The sequence below is a fragment of the Eucyclogobius newberryi genome, unplaced genomic scaffold (genome assembly GCF_026437365.1).
Source record: "Eucyclogobius newberryi isolate DKJ021-1_F unplaced genomic scaffold, fEucNew1.0.hap1 SCAF_9, whole genome shotgun sequence".
NCBI classification, from domain to species: domain Eukaryota; kingdom Metazoa; phylum Chordata; class Actinopteri; order Gobiiformes; family Gobiidae; genus Eucyclogobius; species Eucyclogobius newberryi.
The window spans coordinates 3,227,920-3,241,642 of record NW_027316532.1 but is presented as its reverse complement, the minus strand read 5'-3'; positions in this window follow the sequence as shown (position 1 = coordinate 3,241,642).

Here is a 13,723-nt window from a genome sequence, read left to right as displayed (position 1 = left end):
CCCACGGCCCACCACTGAGTGCACATGTCTTTTAATATATATTGGCAATTGTGTTGACTTTTTCACATACTACTGATTTGTATAAATAAATATACACCTACAAATTCCCATGATTTAGCGTTGCATCCTCTTAAATGAAACTCTTTAAAAGGCGTCTCATCAAAAGCCTTCCTTTCTTTATTTGCCTTGTCCTCGCAGACTGTGTGCTGACCCGTTTGACGGCCTCTGCTGTGGATTGTGGATCGCTGGCATTTCCACAGGGAGACGGATGCAGCAGGGTCCAGAAGGCACCGCTGTGGCATTTACATAAGGAGCAGGACTCACAAGAGGAGAGAGAAGAGAGTGGAACAGCAGGTGAGGAGGAGAGGGAGTACTGGTCGGTCAGAGAGGAGAGATGGGAGCACAGAAAATGTTGCAACTCCTGCTGTTAGTTTGATGGACAGTGTGATAAAACCTATGAGATTAGTCAAATAAAACTGGCAGTTCGGTGAATTATTGACAAATGACTTCAGACATCTTTACAGCCAAGAGTGAGTTACTAGTAGTAATGGTACTTTGCTGTGACATCATGCTGGGGGAAACTGGATATATTTCAATGGAGCATATTTAGTTCCATTATTACCACAGTGACAAAAAGTGCGCATAAGCAAACACAGTTGCTTTTTAGCATTAGATGGTCTAAAAACAAAATGGACAAAACACATTTTTGTTGGGCCTAATAATAAATTGTGTATGTGTTTTATTCATTGTAATAAACTCAAAAGCAGATTTGAGGAATACTTGACTCTTGACAAAACCGGTGAAGCAAAACAAGAAAATGTGCAAATGGAATCTTAATAAAACTGGTGTATCACTTTTCCGACATAGAACCTGTTTGTTTTGAGAAGATTAAATGAATGTCTCCAATTCCATGGAGATATTTCTTTCAAAGTATTTATAAAACAACAATAGGTTGGCTTAATCCCTCAATCATCCAGGAGTATTCCATTGTAGAAAAAGATTCAGTTGTAGTTATCTGGACACTGTTTTTGGAAAACAAGACTTTTTGACTTTTATGCAAAGTCATTCTCAATCTGCAGATCTAGTCTGAGAAGGTTCTGCGAGGAGCAGGAAAAAGAGGAAAACCTGTTAGACAATGTTGGGAATCCCTAAACAAAGAAGCTGTACTCTGCTTGCAGTTTTTGGTTTATGACAGTGGCGTGCGGTGACTTTTATGGAGGGGTAAGCAGACCTGTGGTGTTCATTAACATTTAGTGGACAATAGAAAAGTGAAAAAAAATAAAAAAAATAACGTGCAACGGTGGGCTTCAAACCCCAGGTCTCCCATGTGAAGGGCAAACCGTTATCCTACTGAGCTAAACTCACGTACAATATCATGTGCTAAATGGGTAAATATGTCTGTATTTCGAACTAACATCTAATCATTATTAACATGAACAGAGCCTCAGCTACAAATACAGACTTATCTCTGAAAGATAGTTTTTTGGCGCTGCTGTTGCTTCACTTCTCTTCTGCACATGCTCAGTTAGAGCAGAATCTGCAAACATCCATGATTCCCACACAGGTTTATTCAGCGTGGTTTGAACTCAGATCCATGTGTTTGAGGCTGTGTGGTCCTCAGAGCACGTGCAGAGCTTTAAAAGAAGCTGCTGTCCACTCTGGTTCTAAAAGTTCATGAACCACTACCTCCTGGGCTTCTGTTGTCAGCAAAACCCATAAAGAATCTGTCTTTTATTTGTTGACCCTCTGGATGATGATAGTATCTGTTTATTAACCACATTTAACAGTTACGGGCCCCTACAAAGACTTATAGTATAGTTACTATGCAAACAACATAATGGAAACCAGTGGATGGCCATGGGTCTGGGGCTTGGGCCTTCAATGAAGTCATACACAGTCCCACCCGAATAAATCCACCATCATATTACCATCATTATGATGCCATGGCTCTAGACACTACATTTAGACAGAAACGCAGTTTAAACAGGCGTTGCCTCACCTTCTCTGTGCCGATGTCCGTGTTCTCTGCTCCGCTCTCTGCACGTTTTCCTCTCGTTCTCTACATCGTTCTCCGTGCGTTCTTCACGCGGGTGTCCGCTCCGTGCGTTCTTCACGCGGGTGTCTGCTCCGTGCGTTCTTCACGCCGGTGTTCGCTCCGTGCGTTCTTAACGCCGGTGTCCGCTCCGAACATAAGACCAGCCCTCCAAATCTGAACCTGGGGCAGAAGCGTAAAGCCATGACATGAAGAGTATAACTCTTACTTTAGGGAATAATTTAATAAATATTTGTGGGAAAATATGTATATTTTGAAATCATATTCTGATTATGTTTAGGCCAGCAGAGAAGGCCTTGCTTGCCCTGACGGCCCACCACTGATGGAAACCGTGAATCCACCCCGAAGAAAGCGTTTCGCCACGGAAAGTGAGCACAGTTTACGGATAGCTTTGTCTACCCGTAAGCGACCCCGGCTAACTTCACCATTCACCATCCTCGGTCCGTCCCAATGCTATCACTGAATCAACAACATGTAAGCCTAATGGTGACTACAAGGCCGGTGTAAGTACCACCGCCGGCACAAAAAGTACTCTAAACAATAACATCCTCAGATTTTTTAGAGTCAGAGTCATTAGAGTTGCAGCCCTTCCCAACTGCATAACGTCCTCCTACTCTGGTGATAAAATTCAAGCTCTAGAACCCTAGAGTTCTATTTAAGGTCATTGACTCTGTTGTCAGTGGTCCGCCATCCTGCCCCCTCAAAACTGACCCAGAACCTTCACAAAATATCAATTCCTGATATTGACACACTTATCATCTTTATTAGACAGGAAAGGTATGTGTGAAATGGGGGATGAGAGAGAAGGGAGGGAGGGGAGGACATGCGGTACATTGTCGGAGTCGGGACTCAAATTCCCGACACTGCAGGGTTACCCCAACCCTGACTGGACCTCCAGAACTCTGCTACGATGCAAGTCCTGACCTTAATACAGCTGATCTTAATACCAAACCTACTGCCAGAATTCTTTCTTGGTGTGTTATTTGATTCTAATCTGTCTTTTAGAAGTCAGATAAACAGTGAAAATCAAAAATTATTTTTTTCTTATCCCCTCTAGACCTATAAAAAGTTATTTGTGCTTTATTCATGTCTCGATTATTGTTCATTATTGTATCAACCAAAATGCCATTCATCATCTCCAAATTGTACTGAATGCTGTTGCCCTTGTTCTTACTGGTGAACACAAATTAGAGCATATTACCTCCACTCTTAAGTTTCTACGCTGGCTACTTATAAAATTAAAATTTCGTTACATAAGTGTTGGGAAAACTGGCTTATTTTGAACAATTTATAAATAGTTGTGACACAAGGTAATTTTAGATTTTATTGGCTCTGGTAGGATCTGATTAGCTTGATTGTCCTGACCTCACGCCACTGGTTTATGATAGACAATAAAGTTGTTTTGTTGTCAAAAATGCGTTCTGACGTTTATATCATTGTTTTGTGTTCCCCAACAGTCACTGTAATGGCCTCCATTTTAACTACATCGTACATTATCGATCTGATTAAACCGTACACTCCCCTCGCTCACTAAGGTCCTTGGACCAGAAACTGCTGTTGGTTCCTCGCACTCGTTTTGGGACCAGAGGAGACAGATCCTTCCAGGCTGTTGCCCCCAGACTCTGGAACGATCTTCCGCTCTCCCTACGGTCACTGGACTCAGTTACTGCTTTTAAGGGTCAGCTTAAAACCTTCTTATTTAGTCAGGCCTTTTAATTGCATTTGTTTTAGCGGCTGATTTTACTGTATATTGTTGTATATGTATTGCTCACTGTAAGTTTTTTGTGTTTTTATTGTTTTATTCTGTGTTTTGTGAAGCACTTTCTGTCTGTGAAAGGTGCTATGCAAATCAAATGTACTTACTTACTTACTTACTATCAAGCATATTTGACACCAAACTCACACATACATACATACATATTTATATAGCGGATATTGTAAGTGTTAACTATTCAATATTTGTGTTTTTCTCGTATGCGTGAAAGGCATTTGAAACACAAGTGTACACAAGACTGAAGTCCAGTGCCGCTTGTTGATTAATGCCACGGCAACACGCTGTGCCTTTTACTATCACAAGTTACCATGGCGACCACGTCTATATGGCTATAAGTGGCAGTGAATCTTGTAACAAGTCCCCAACATGTGTACAGTGTTCAGGCAAAAAATAATTGCAACGAAGAATAAGAAATCATCTGTGCACAAAGGAAAATGGAATATTTGCTCTGTAGGATTTTTTGTTCCTTTTTCATAGTTGTAAAATTTTTATTGTTTGTATTTTGTTAATTACTATTAATCACAAGTGTGTATGGATGGTATAGATGGAATGTGTGGAAGTTTGGACAGTTTGAACTGAATGGACAAACAGTTATTCTATGAAATAACATTGTAAGGACAAACAATAGGACCGTGATTTTGAGAATTGTTTAAAGTGACAATAAAATGTTGTGATTTTGCAACAGTGAGATTTACAGGGTTAAACTACAGGCAGTCCAGAAGGCGATGTGAAGGCCTCCTATTGCTGTATTGCATCATTTTTCCCAATCTAACGAAGTATTTATTTCCAAAAACATTTTCTTTCTCCAGCCCTCGCTTCAGTCCTCAGCGCGTTGTGTGAGAGAGGACACCATGTGCAGGGAAGATTCTGAACAGTCCAAAAGCTGAGCCAGCCAATCTCTGACTTATTCAATCAAAAAATGAGCACATTTCATATCTTCATATTAGGAGCGGCGTATTGAATGTGCCCCAAGATGTGCTGCCCACCGCCAATGCCCCAGCGCTCGGGAGGAGGAGTAAAGCGCTCTTTTTCACGTCGCTCCGACCCCCGGCTGACACGAGCAGATAGGGAAGAAGTTGCCACACGGAAAAGTACAAGCTTGCAATTTGTTTATGAATCTGCAAGTTGCATGCATCATTATTGGATGATTACATTCCCCTGACAAATTGCTACACACTCAAAAGATGATTTGTTCAATTATCTGACAACATTTCAACTAATTGCTCAGTTGACGCCACAAATCCACAGGTGATGAGAATAAAGGCTTTGGAACGAAGGGAGAAAACGATTCACTCTTTGCATGCTGCTTGTCCAACTTGATTTGAATTCAGTTACTAGTAACTAATGATGAGTATTTAAAAACAAAATTTACACAAATGGAATATATTTACCTTTGTGAAGTTGGCCTCATTGTTGTATTCGACTCGCCTAATCTTGGAAACAAAGCGTGCCAAACGCTCATTTTGTGCACAAATGATCTAAGAATACCATGTAAGGGGTATTCTTAGATCCTTCTAACATCCTACATAAAAGAGCAATAAGAACAATTCACATTCACGTCAATCCACTGATTATACATTCTACACAAGTAAGTGGTACAAATAATGCTTAAAGCAAGAATACAAACTACCAAGAAATATACAATATATGTTTCTTTGAAAAAGGAAGGAAAACATTATTTAAGGGTCTTTTATATATAATTTCAAACCGGCTCATGCTCGTGCCATGGAAAAGGAAAGTCTGTCTGTGGTGTTAAACTGTGGAAGAAAGGCTGACGAGTCTTTCTTGAGGATTGTTTTAAATGTTTGAGCTCGCTGTGCTTCGACTGTATCTAATGCTTTGTATCGACCGTGATGTCACGTGATATAACGAAGATGGCTTGATTTGAAGATATATTTTGATAGATATAGATCTCTCTCTCTCTCTCTCTCTCTCTCTCTCTCTCTCTCTCTCTCTCTCTCTCTCTCTCTCTCTCTCTCTCTCTCTCTCTCTATATATATATATATATATTTATTCTAGAACATGAACTGGAACTATATAATAGAATATACTTTATTGTCCCCTCGGGTAGAATTTGTCTCATGCTGCCTTACCGTTAAAAGTAAGTTACACACATTAAGGAGAACAAGACACAAGAAACACCATCAACATTAAATGTTGTTGTGGTTGTAATTGTTGTTGTTGTTGTTGTGTTACTTTTAATGTAACTAGTGTAAGTCCATTCTGCATACTCCATTCTGATGTTATTACTATGTCAGGATTGACATAGTAAGGAACAAAATGTCCTCTGCACATTTTTTTGTGTTTTGTTTTATAATATTTATGGACGTCACATTACACAGCACAGCTCTACACAGGATGTTAAAGTTTTCACACAGAACACGGTGGTTTGACCAAAGTCTGTCCAAACAAAAATAAAACGGTATGTGGTTAACTCAGCTACATGATAGCGGTGTTTTTGTACCTGTATCATTTAGTAAATGAAAGAACAGAGGGCAAGTGTTGTTCACGGCTGAGTTCTTCTGTGGTTACTCAGAGGAGGGCCTGTGTTTACTGCTGGTCACATTTTTGACAGTTTGATCATGGATGCAGCAAGAGGTCTCACTCTGCAACCAAGATAACTCCCCCGTGTACATGCCACTCCCCCGTGTGGACTGATACAACACACACGTGTGTTTGTTTATTAGCGCAACGGATCGCATCGCATCTCTCGTCTCCCGTAGATTTCAGTCCACTTCTGCGTCAGCTCGAACTGTCTTTCTCCGTCTTCATTTTGCCCCGTACACTGAGGGAACTATATTATGATAGATCCATGCGCTTAGGCACGCGGAAACGTGGGGACGAGCCTGACGCGGCTGCAGGTGAGCGGCAGGTGCGTTTTATGATTGATACGTGGCAGGACAAATGATTTATCCACGCCACGAGGAAATATGATAAAAAATTTGCTGAAAAAAATCGTCCATACCACTTTTAAGGGGATAAATGTCACAATTGAAAAGAAATGGCAGACAAAACAGCCGAGTTTGTGAACTAATCAATACACGGGTGACAAATCACTGCAGGCAAAAACAGAGGGTTCATACCATAATCGGGCCGTAATTGAGGAGATTACGAAGTAGTTGGGCGAGCGGGAGATTAAGCGCCTCTGGATCCAATGCCAGAGGAAATATAAAGCTTTGTGCGAAATTAAAAGAAACTAAGGATGTCAATAAAAACAAATGTACGTGGCCGGGAAACCTGCCCTTTTTACTCCATAAACACAGTGCATAGGGCGTGTGGGCACATCGAGCTGCATTCCGTTCACACCAGACGCAACGGCAATCGCATTTTTTTTGTAATTTAATTTTGTAATGTGAACGAACACATCAAAATAATCTGATTCAAACAAAAAGTCGGAATTGGGCCTCAAACCCTGCAGTGGTAACGTAGCCTCTGTCACTGCTGTCCTCTGTGGGGACTGCAGGAGATATGCTACATTCCCCAAAGAATAGGTGAAGGTTCTCAAATTGAAAAATATGCTGTAACTATAACCTCGTCGTTACACTCACTTTCCAATCATGGTTGGAACAGGTAGCAGTATGTAGAATAAATGAGTTTCGTCTTCGTTGGCCACTGCTGCATCGATGGGGTCACTGCATTCAATAAGGAAGAATGTCTCATCGTTCAAACATTTAAAGTTTCAACAATAACTTTAAAGAACTTATGACACAGCAGCACAAATCGCCCTTGGGATTATCAGTTATGACCGCACTAGGGCTTTTAAGGATTTTATTGTCGGGCTGCAAGATTAATCGCAATCAATTTACTCAAAAACTGCCATTTTTTCAGTAACAATTTCCTCTGCAAACCACAAAGCATCCATCCCACCCTGCAGATTAGGTCAGTACAAAATGTTCTATTAGCTTGTGAGTTCATAGGCCCATTTCAGTCTTTTTGCCAATTCCCCTTGAAGCCTTTGACATGTGAACTTTGAACAGAATCCTTTTACAAAAACATAAATAAAACATATGCCCTAACCATACAATGACATACGAACAAAGGTAATTTGAACTCACTGGACGTAAAAGGGGTTATAAATAAAAGCTTATACAAGATCGTTTAGATGTTGCTCATGGGAGAGACGTCCTGATGGAAGAAGCGTAAAGCAGATGGAGTGACCTGTGATGTTTCTGGCATTTCATCCATTGGCTCATGTGTCCAAGAGGCTTTTGTTGCTTGTATGTATTTATTCATTTTTCATAGCTGTACAATAGGTAAACTAAAGTGCCAAAACCAGCCTACTGGGGTCATCCCTCCCATTAAGAAAATATACATTATAAGTAAAGCTATACCTTCTAACCTGTACTTTTTGATTGCATGTTGCTATAAACTATAAAAAGCACTAGATGTTTATTAAATATGAAATCGGCACAATAAAGAGGATTCTTTGGCCTACATATCGCCTCAAACTGGAGCTTACTCTTGTTATGTGGGATGCAGGGACTGGAATGAGGGCCCCCTGACAAACCATAATCCGAGGTGTTCCCAACTAGGGCCACCACATCCTTAGGTTAACGTAAAAGAGTTTTCGGCGCGAGAGCAGTGAACTCGGCCCAGTTCCAGTCTGGACCGCATTCAACAAATGACGAGAGGAAAAGAGATTGGAATTAGATTTTTTTTTAAACACTTGTATCACAGTAAATATAATTAGACTGCTTACCAGAGTAATTAAGATAAGATAAGATAAGATATTCCTTTATTGTCCCACATGGGGAAATTTCATTGGTGCAACGCAGGTAGATACAGAGGTAGATACAGAAGAACAGATCACTTATAGGAAGTCTGAAAAACACTTTCAGTAGAAGATCTCCTATAAATAAATAAAAACTCCCATAGACAAATAAATAAATAAATACATAAATACCATTGCATGTGATCCCGACAGTAATTGCACATGAATATGTGTCACGACAGCACATAGATTGCACAAGAATTTCACATGAATTGCACATGAATTCCAACAGCAATTGCACATATGACAGAATTGCACATCAGTATTAGGTTAGGTCAGTATTGCGAGTGTTCAGGACTAACAGTGTTTGTTATAAAGTCTGACAGCAGCAGAAGGAAAGACCTACGGAACCTTTCCTTCACACATCGAGGGTGGATCAGTCACTCACTGAAGCTGCTCTCCAGAGCAAACATACGAGGGGCAAGGGGCCACAGCACTCACCAAAGAGCCAACAACGGAGCGTAGAGTCCCAATCTGCTTTTGGGCATCTCCTCTTAATTTTCTTAAGCAAATTGGGGGGGGTTTCACATAGAGTGATCTACAGTATCTACACGTGTAGTAAAAGGTCCCACAACATGCAAAATCGACTTTTCAGAGCTTTTGACCTTCTTACAGTGCTATTGGTGCCTCATATATGTGCCGTCTATATCCTTTTCCTCGGATCTCACAAGGACGCGTCATAATCAAATCAAATCAAATCAAATCAATTTATTTTTGTAAGGCCCAAAATCACAACAACAGTTGCCTCTGAGGGCCACAGGGAGAAATGAATCAACAATGTCTGTGGTGGCGAGGGAGTCAGACAATGTCTGTGGTGGCGAGGGACAATGTCCCAGGGTCCTCTGTCCTTAGACACAGGATGTGTCTATCACCGGATAGCCCCCCCTTCCCCAAACCCCCTCTCCCTTCCCCCCTTCCCCCCGCCTCCGTGCCGAGGGGGACGGGGGGGGTGAGAGGTGAAAATGTGTTTTCGGCTGTAAATATGTCTCTAAACTGGACACAGTACGTGGAAGGTGTCTGGAGTTTATTTCGGGTGTTTTTGCCTACAACGCGGAAGAGAGCCACCGTGGTGAAGTCAGTTTCACGTTGGACAGGAGAGCCTGCGCTGTGAACCTTCGGACTTGTGGGGTGGAACTTACAACTAAGTTAAATTTGAGTGCTGGCGCTATTCCCACGATAAAGAAGACGATGGAGCGCGAGAGCTGTAAGTACAGTACTAAAGCTACATGTACATGTGCGACTTCCTGACGAGGCGTTTGTTATTACATTGTTTTGTGATGTCTTTCATTTATTATTATGTATTATGATGTGATTAATGCTTTTATTCTTTGATTACTTGGCATTCCCGTGTGCCGCTGACGCCTCGGCCTGTGTTTACATTCCCACGTCTCTTTGCTGAGACTACGTCACGGGTGGGCGGGGGAGGCAAATTGCTCTTCACAAGGGTGGGGGCGAATCTCAAACCAAGCCGTTTGCATTTCCGGGTTGGTAACTATTATGTTAAGGGTGTTGCACAACCCTTATTATTATCAATTATACACTTAGGATAGACTACCAAACGGGAAATATATCTGTAAGTGTGAATCATATGAACTGTATTTTTTTTTTTACCTGTTCTAAAAAAAATCTAACAATAACTTCCTTTGTGACTTACTGTAATTTAAAAAAAAAAAAAAAGGTATATTCTGATTATTAAATGGAGTGACTTTATGACAAAACTTTAAGGGATAAAAACTTAAATCATAAGGTCATATTGATTGAGAAAATCAGCAAACACATATTTCATCTGTATGATAATGATCTCACGCTTCGGAGTCAATCACATACATCTCAATTAGGCGTGGTAGCCCTTAATTGCAGTTGCAGCTTCATCATATTTGCTCGCCGACAACGCTCCCTCAGAGGCCAGTTCACAGACAGGCCGGGAGCTAAACTGGAGCTTTTTACCACCAGAAAGAACTCAAACTATCGAGAAAATCCTGCTGCGATCCTTTAGGAGCTCATACAGTATGCTGAAAGGCTGAGCCCATGTGTTGAACCGCAGCAGAGAGGCCAGGACATCATAAGGCTGTGAACTAATTAGAAAAGCAGCCTGAGCCATTGTCGGCAGTGAGCTGAGCATAAGCGAGAATCATCAACACCTTCTGAGTGAGTTAATTAATGATAATAATACTGGGGCTGATAACGTGCTGAAGCATATTTGGAATCAGAATATGACTTGATGTTTCACTGCCGCTCCATTGGAATAGTTATGATTGTTTGGTTTACAATGAGGTAATTATAGAAAAACAGCCATAATAGCCATACGCCTTTGTGGATTGTACACAGCCGGATTTCTGCTTTGGCTGTGTTTCCACTGCATTCCGGAATAATCAAACTGCACTACTAATTCCAGTGTTCGACAATAATCAGTTACAATCCAGAAATCATGACACTAGATGGCGCTATAGGTAAAAAATGGTTGTTATTACTATATAATAAGTTGGAATGAGAGTAAAAAAGTAGGATAGGTACAGAAGGCAAGGAACGGCTACTGGAGGCAGGAATTAGTAAGAAAAAATAATTCAACAACGGATTGAGTTATTGAGTTATTGAGTTGAAAAGTAAGGCATATCCAACGCTGCAGCTCAAAATAATATCAGTTCCAAACAATAAATCATATAATCCAGAATCTAATTGTGCAAGTGACACATGTGGCCTGAGGCAAACAAAAAGTCAGTTTCCCGGTGGGAGAGACAACTCACACCAGAAATGTTTTTTTTTGGTTATGGAAACAAAACATTAAAAAATAATAATAAGAGGGGCAGAAATTATGCGGGGAGAGTAATTAAACTAGGTCTCAATAATTAAAGGGATGTCAGTAAAAATAAAAATAGAATTAAAATGACAATATGTTATCTATGACAATGGACACACCCATGTACTCTCACACACACGCACACACACACGCACACACACACGCACACACACGCACACACACACACACACACACACATTACTACAACTGCCTCGCTCTGAATATTTCAGACTAGTGCGCCATAACGCTCCTCCAGGTTGACTTTTGTTTTAAACAGATTGACCACCTCTGTTATTATTTGATCTTATCTTATTTGGAATGTACTCGGTGGATGTACTCCAATGCCATGGCGATGTCCAGAGCCACTGACGACGAGTATCGACGACGAGTATCGACGACGAGTGACGACGACGAGTGACGACGACGAGTGACGACGACGAGTGACGACGACGAGTGACGACGACGAGTGACGACGACGAGTGACGACGACGAGTGACGACGATGAGTGACGACGATGAGTGACGACGATGAGTGAAGACGACGAGTGACGACGATGAGTGACGACGATGAGTGACGACGACGAGTGACGACGATGAGTGACGACGATGAGTGACGACGATGAGTGACGACGATGAGTGACGACGACGAGTGACGACGACGAGTGACGACGACGAGTGACGACGACGAGTGACGACGACGAGTGACGACGACGAGTGACGACGACGAGTGACGACGATGAGTGACGACGATGAGTGACGACGATGAGTGACGACGATGAGTGACGACGATGAGTGACGACGATGAGTGACGACGACGAGTGACGACGACGAGTGACGACGACGAGTGACGACGACGAGTGACGACGACGAGTGACGACGACGAGTGACGACGACGAGTGACGACGACGAGTGACGACAACGAGTGACGACGACGAGTGACGACGACGAGTGACGACGACGAGTGACGACGATGAGTGACGACGATGAGTGACGACGATGAGTGACGACGATGAGTGACGACGATGAGTGACGACGAGTGGCAATGACTAACGATGACTGATGAGTCACTAACAATGACTGAATGGTCACATTTATATAGCGCGTTTCTACCGTCAATGCGCTTTACATCAAGGATCCAGTCACCCATTCACACACACAATCACAGACCCTGGGTGCTAGTCGGGTCAAGTGTCTTGCCCAAGGACACAACGGCAGTATTCACCTGAGGCAGCTGCGTCCTTAAGTGACGACGAGTGACAACGACGGACGACGAGTGACAATGACTGACGATGAGGGTTGATGAAAGACGTGTGCCGTCTTTAGACTTTGGAATGGTGTCAGCAGAACCACCTCCTCAACGACACTCACTATGTTTACATGCATACCAGGAAAGAAGAGTCTAGGGGTCTAGTCAAATTTAAAAAGCATTTTCCAAAATGCATCTAAACCCGGGAAGTGCAAATGAGGTCCCTTGATTCGAATCCCTATGACACACGTGGAGAAGTCCATGTGACGTGTTCTTCCAGACTAGACTGGACTTACAATGATGCACTGAACAGGAAGAAGCAGAGAAAGAAGCTGGACATGGTCAAGTGGCAAAAAGCCTGAACAATTTCCTTAACTTTTTCTTATTATTAATGTTACATAATATATTGCAAAATGATGGTTACTGCCGCAATTAAAGCTATAATCCAGGGGTGGCCAACTAGTCAGAGACGAAGAGCCACATTTTTTACTGTGTTACCGCAAAGAGCCACATCATACACATGGCACACATGAACATCACCCCATCCCTTCCTCTTACACACACACCTCTGCTCAGACAAATTATTATTATTATTAACAATATCATGTCATACACAACCATGATAATGACAGAAATGGACTCGTACAGTATAAGACCACAAGCCAGTCATTTTCAACAAGAACATTGTGTCTCACACAAACTCTCAATTCAACAAAGTCCAAAACCAAAAATCATTTACATACCATGTTGAAGTTCAATATTGCTGGTTTTCTTTTAGATGTGGGCCGTCTCCCCGTATTTTGGACGGGGTATTTTGAAATGTGGACGGGCATTTTCAAGTGCAAGGACAGGGCCAATTTATTAATAAATCTCAGAAAAAAGGGAATATTATCATTAAATGGGGCCGGGAAGTGTTTGATTAAAGTCCGCCTCGGCCCGCGCCATGACAGTTTACTCTTTACAAGGGAAAATGTGCATGCTGCGCGCTGATTGGTCGACAAAGTTTGTGTGCTTGGCTCTGATTGGCTGCCGAGCCGTGGTCCGGAGAATGCCGAATCTCCACTTCCGTGCGGTTGAGCGGCG